This window comes from Ranitomeya variabilis, chromosome 6 (genome assembly GCF_051348905.1).
Source record: "Ranitomeya variabilis isolate aRanVar5 chromosome 6, aRanVar5.hap1, whole genome shotgun sequence".
NCBI lineage: Eukaryota > Metazoa > Chordata > Amphibia > Anura > Dendrobatidae > Ranitomeya > Ranitomeya variabilis.
The window spans coordinates 163,160,581-163,166,580 of record NC_135237.1 but is presented as its reverse complement, the minus strand read 5'-3'; the positions used below and the strand labels follow the sequence as shown (position 1 = coordinate 163,166,580).

Below are 6,000 nucleotides of genomic sequence, written 5' to 3'. Positions count from 1 at the left end.
GACGTACAACACTGCACTTTTTGGAACTATCCAACATGAACATGATTTCATTCCCATGGTTGTACCACACTGTTTAAATTAGTCAACCTCATTTGTGTAATTTTGTAAAAAAACACACTAAACTAAAAAACACTATAGCTAAGCCATGTTTGCAAATTCAAAAATCTTCGTGCAATTTTACCCTGTGTCAAAACTGCATTACAGCTGCACCATGTGGCTGTACCATAAAAGTCTATTGGTCATCTATCTAACATAATTGGCTGCTACATAATCAGTGATCGATCATTTAAATATTTGAAAGAATCGCTAATATGCTGTTATTAGGGTAAATAATAGACATGCGCACTCTGACATATACAGCCATTTCTTTTATGTTGAGTACAGGACAAGAAAGCATAGACCAACACACAGAATAAGACGTTTAGGGGATTGATGTGGGCTGAGTTTTGAAAACTATATTAATCCCTGGAAAATCCCTTGAAATGATTGTTTTTCAATCTGGAATAATGCACCTTGTTCTAAAGTCCATTTGGCTAAATTAGTGGTGCAAATGTATATAGTAAATCTCCCAGCATGTTCCAGCAGTATGAATGGATAAGGAATGATGTCATGTCTACATCAGTGAGTTTGAGGTTAATACAGACTGGAGATGCCCAGTGTCTCAGGATACAAAATGAGACAGAAGTATCAGTCTTCCTGAGGATTAACATCCAGAAATTTACATAGAATTTTATTTGAATGCCTCTCATAAACAGCCAAAGAGAATCTATGAAGTAGAAATCTGAATTGCGTAAGAAGGACAACATCTGTATGCACATGTGTTTGCTAGGAGGCATTCTGCATAGCTGAGAAACTGGGAAGAGGGCCAAATTTTAAAACATTTCCTCCCTCTATTCATTAAAGGATTTAATAATTTTGTACAGTCAAAAACATGCAAAATGGAAAGGTTATAACATTTCAAGAAGAAACAAAATGAGCGTCTTTAGTTTGTCTCATTGAAAAGTTACTTGATGGTTCCCTAAAAAGTCTCAATCTGCATTGATTGTTGTTTTGGAACTCTGCATGTTTTTGGTGAGTACATATGCCTCCTGGATTTACTATACATAGCAGAAATAAGTGAAAGGTTACAGACTTATGATATTTGTTTCACAACCAATACATTTATAGTTGATAACATTTTTTCACAATCAATTAATTCACAAAACTTGCTGATCACATGACACCCTCAGGAACAATTACAGATGTTAATGTATGTGGAAAACCTATATTTAAATCAGATATGTCAATGCAATCTTAGCTTATTAGTTCTTAGTTATGAGCAAATCTTTTTGCAACTAATCAATTTTTTATGAACTTCCTGACATTTTTATTTGTCAAAATTTGAAATGTTAGGAGTTTAATTTGCACAAATTTTTACAGATTCAATTTGCAAAAACACATGAACATTGCAACCAGCTGACAGACATTTTGCTGGATTCATTTTAAGGTGTGAAAGAAATGATTGTAGTCACTTGTCCAGCGCTAGTTTTCACTTGTAATGCCTCGCCTTTCACTCTTCTCTTTGGATTTCTATTCTTGATCTTCCATCACTGATTAGGCCTCTTGTTTTCACATGATAGAGTCTGGATGACCTGGAAGAGAAGATCGAAGAGAAGATCAAAAGGAGAGCCTAGGTGGGCCTAGGCAAGGTGATTATTTATTAATCCCTTCCTGGTTCCATGTTTATTATCTTTTGGGGTCTAAAAAAAACTCAGAGAATAATTTTATTCAGACTGAAACAAGTCTCAAATCTGTTAACCGATTTAAGCAAATCTGTCTGAAACAAATTTCTATGTCTATTGGTTCTAGTTTCTGCCAATGTGGTAGACATTTTTCCTAGGCTTAGCATGCTTAATAGTGTTGAGCATTCCGATACCGCAAGTATCGGGTATCGCCGATACTTGCGGTATCGGAATTCCAATACCAAGTTCCGATACTTTTGTGATATCGGGAATCGGTATCGGAACCATAATCATGTGTAAAATAAAGAATTAAAATAAAAAATATGGATATACTCACCTCTCCGGCGGCCCCTGGATCTTACCGCTGTAACCGGCAGCGACGTCATCGCAGGTCCTTCACGCGCTCATTCTTAGGAACGGAGGCTCCCGGTTACAGCGGTAAGGTCCAGGGGCCGCCAGAGAGGTGAGTGTATGGAAATATATATATATATTGATATACTCACCTCTCTGGCGGCCCCTGGACCTTACTGCCGTAACCGGGAGCCTCTGTTCCTAAGAATGAGTGCGTGAAGGTCCTGCGATGACGTCACGGCTTGTGATTGGTCGCGTGAGCGGTCACATAAGCGCTCACGCGACCAATCAGAAGCCGTGACGTCATCGAAGGCCCATCATGCGCTCATTCTCAGGAACGGAGGCTCCCGGTTACATTGGTAAAGTCCAGGGGCCGCCGAAGAGGTGAGTATATCCATATTTTTTATTTTAATTCTTTATTTTAGACATGAATATGGATCCCAGGGCCTGAAGGAGAGTTTCCTCTCCTTCAGACCCTGGGAACCATTCCGATACTTTGCGTCCCATTGAAATGCATTGGTATCGGGTATCGGCGAGATCCGATATTTTACTGGTATCGGCCGATACTATCCGATACCGATACCAATGCATATCGGAAGGTATCGCTCAACACTAAGCTTAACCAAACAGCCCAGTGTTACATAAAAGTCTTGGAGCATAATGTTAAGATCAAGAAATATGCTTAAATTAAACTAAAGAATATTCTTCATCTTCATCTCAAGTGGTTAAAACTTTTCAGAGCATCAGGAAAACAATAGTATATCCTAAATACATGGGATCATTTTCAGTGGTACATATTAGATATACAGAAGGGGCATCATAAAATGTTTGACCTGGCAGAAATGTTGATCTATGGGAAGGGGTGATGGTGAGACCCCCAACTATCACTAACCTGAAGTCTGTGATTGGCTTTGCCTGGCTCTCATTTGAGTAGACAGGATTAGTGGTGCAGATGTTCATAGAATTCATGAGTTTGTACACAACTAATTCTGAGACCTGTGCAGTGTCGACTGCAGCCAAAATGGGCACAGTGTTTCTGCCCCTCAACACTTGTACCTCCGCAAGTTAAATCTTCTCATATGTCACTTTCACATGTATCAATTGGCAGTTTGATCATTTTCAGGTTTAGCCTAAATGATTTGCTTACTTACAACTAAAATAATTCTATAATTTCTTCCTTCTTCAGGCTGATCATAATGGTGTCCATGGCTTATTTTACCTTTTTGTCTAAATGTTTTCATTATTTATTAAAGATATATAAAAGATATGGCATACATACAAAAAACAGCATATGCTTGAAGTAATGAATAAGGAATGATATTTCAATATCATTTATAATCAGTGGATTTCCTTCATGGTAATCAGCTCATCATTAAGGGACCTGTCAAACTTGGCAACCATCATAAATTTCAGACACTCATACAGTTATTATATTGTGGACTTTTATTCATCTCTGGTAAATACTATGCCCTTTCGACTAATGCCGGTTCTATTTACCTCTCCCTATAAAATGTAGATAGATAAATAAATAGATAGATAGAAAGATACCTGACTTTCTATGAAAACCTACATATGGTAAAGGGGCATACTACTGACCTTAAAGCTGCTGCCCTTTTCTTCACAAACACCTTATAAATGTATTTTGTCTGACTGTGTGACTGCTACTTTAAACAGTGGGTTAAATTTGGCAATTCTGCTGTGTACAGAACCTCCTGTAGAGCCTTGATGAGGGCCGCACTGTCAAATACAGGGGAGGTTTATATGTAGAAGAATTAAAGCTACAACGTAATTTGGTGTAACTAATCACTATGTAACACATATTATATAATAGGTAGATAATTGATTTATGTATGCATGCATTTTATATAAACATCGTGTTAGTTTCCAACCAAAAAAAAACATAATTGCCTCTGCTATCAAATTAACATTTTACTTCTACTTTACTGACCTTGCGATGTAATCAAACTGTCCACAATTTGTTATTTTTCTAAAATTAGCACTCGAAAAAAAAAAACATGAAACATGTGGTCTCCATGAACAAACAGGATGAAATAACTAAAATTCATTTTTTGGAAAGAAAACCCCAGAAATCATGAAATTGGATTTTTGTTTTCTATTACTGGCACGAAAACCACAACATTTATTTTTGTGTTGTGTTTCTAATATTTCAGTTCCATAATCCACACATTTAGGATAATTTGCGTTCTTTTGGTTTGCTTTCTGCATGGCATAAGGCTACCTAACTGGAGTGCCCAGTGCTATAATGTCTTGTTTGCATCACATACTGTGCTGTGTCTAGGGAATAAGTACTGCTTTTATAGGACTGTTCCCATGGAACTTGAGCAATCAAGGAATGATAGTGATAAAACTAATCCAACAAAATACTTTGCTTTGATATACCATTTAAAATATCTCCTTAGGGTGATGTGTTTTTTTATCCTGGAAATTCACTTTATTTCTTTTTTGAGAACGTAGGTCACTCTCCTCAACATTGAAATTGCAACATAGGGCATGAAAAACTACCAGAATAAAAATCACAATCTTTATTGAAAAAATATATGTAAAAAAAGGATAAAAATATGAATCCACACAATGAAGAAAAAGAGGGGGGAACAACTTGACACCTTTTAGATATGCAAATAATGATGGAGGAATATGAAGGTAGTATTGCAAGCGTAGAAAAATTGCACACAGCAGATAGAATAATAAATATGGTAATGAGTTAGAAGTACATGGAATGAATTCATTAATAGTAAATTTTAGTACCAAAAGTCAATATAACCACTACACATCAGACATCACTCATGAACCATAAACAGAAACCATAAAAAAGTGGACATTAGCTGAACAAGAATGCCCACCCCACCCTGATGTGCATTTTGATCAATGTGCGTCGTCGCGATCTGGGAATGATATTGATAAAACTAATTTTACTAAATACTTTGCTTTGGTATATTGTCTGAAATAGCTCATTATGGTGAAGTCTTTTTTATCCTGAAAATCAACTTTATATTTATATTTATTTTATAATCAATTTTATATTTATAGAGGAAATATGACACACTCGTCAACATTGAAATTGCAATACGAAGAATGAAAAGTCTTTGAATTATGAAAATCAAAGGACTGATATGTAAATGATGAAAAAATTAGTTGCAACCTTTTCAAAACAGCTTAATTTATTCAGTATAGAGTATTAGAAATTAAATATGTAGACTATGACACATTGGCTGCTATCAATGAGGTTGTTAAGGTTGTCAGAGGAAAGATCTGTCACGCTGGATACAAAAATTAAGAGACCACCACATAAATACTCTGTCATGGGCAGCCCAATCTCCAGACCTGAACCCCATTGAAAACCCCTGGAATGTAATCAAGAGGATGATGGATAGTCACAAGCCATCAAACAAAGAAGAACTGCTTACATTTTTGTGCCAGGAGCAAAGTGAAAGACTGGTGGAAAGCATGCCAAGACGGATGAAAGCTGTGGTTAAAAATCATGGTTATTCCACAAAATATTGATTTCTGAACTCTTCCTGAGTTAAAACATTAGTATTGTTGTTTCTAAATGATTATGAACTTGTTTTCTTTGCATTATTTGAGGTCTGAAAGCACTGGTTGTTTGTTTTTTTATTTTTCTTTGTCAGAAAAAATACAAATATATTATTGCTTGGAAATTCGGAGACATGTTGTCAGAAGTTTATAGATTAAAAGAACTATTTACCGTATTTTCTGGCATATAAGATGACCTTTTAACCTCTGAAAATCTTCTTAAAAGTCGGGGGTCGTCTTATACGCCTGGTGTCGTCTTATAGGGTGGGTGCGGACCAATGTGCATATGGTGGGTGGGGGGAGTGGTCATGATAACAAAGAGAGGAGGCTTCTTACCAGGAAGGTGTAAGTGGAGTATCCCCCTATTACCTGATTG

The 6,000-nt window shown here is 36.4% G+C and overlaps 1 long non-coding RNA gene across 1 annotated transcript in view; it reads right to left on the bottom strand.

Moving 5' to 3' along the window:
* Positions 1-1,280: 1,280 nt before the first annotated feature.
* Positions 1,281-6,000, bottom strand: part of LOC143783531 (uncharacterized) — a 137,559-nt gene continuing 132,839 nt past the window's right edge. The window contains exon 3 of the long non-coding RNA XR_013217237.1: positions 1,281-1,631. This is a non-coding gene — a long non-coding RNA (uncharacterized LOC143783531). The remainder of the gene's footprint in view (positions 1,632-6,000) is intronic.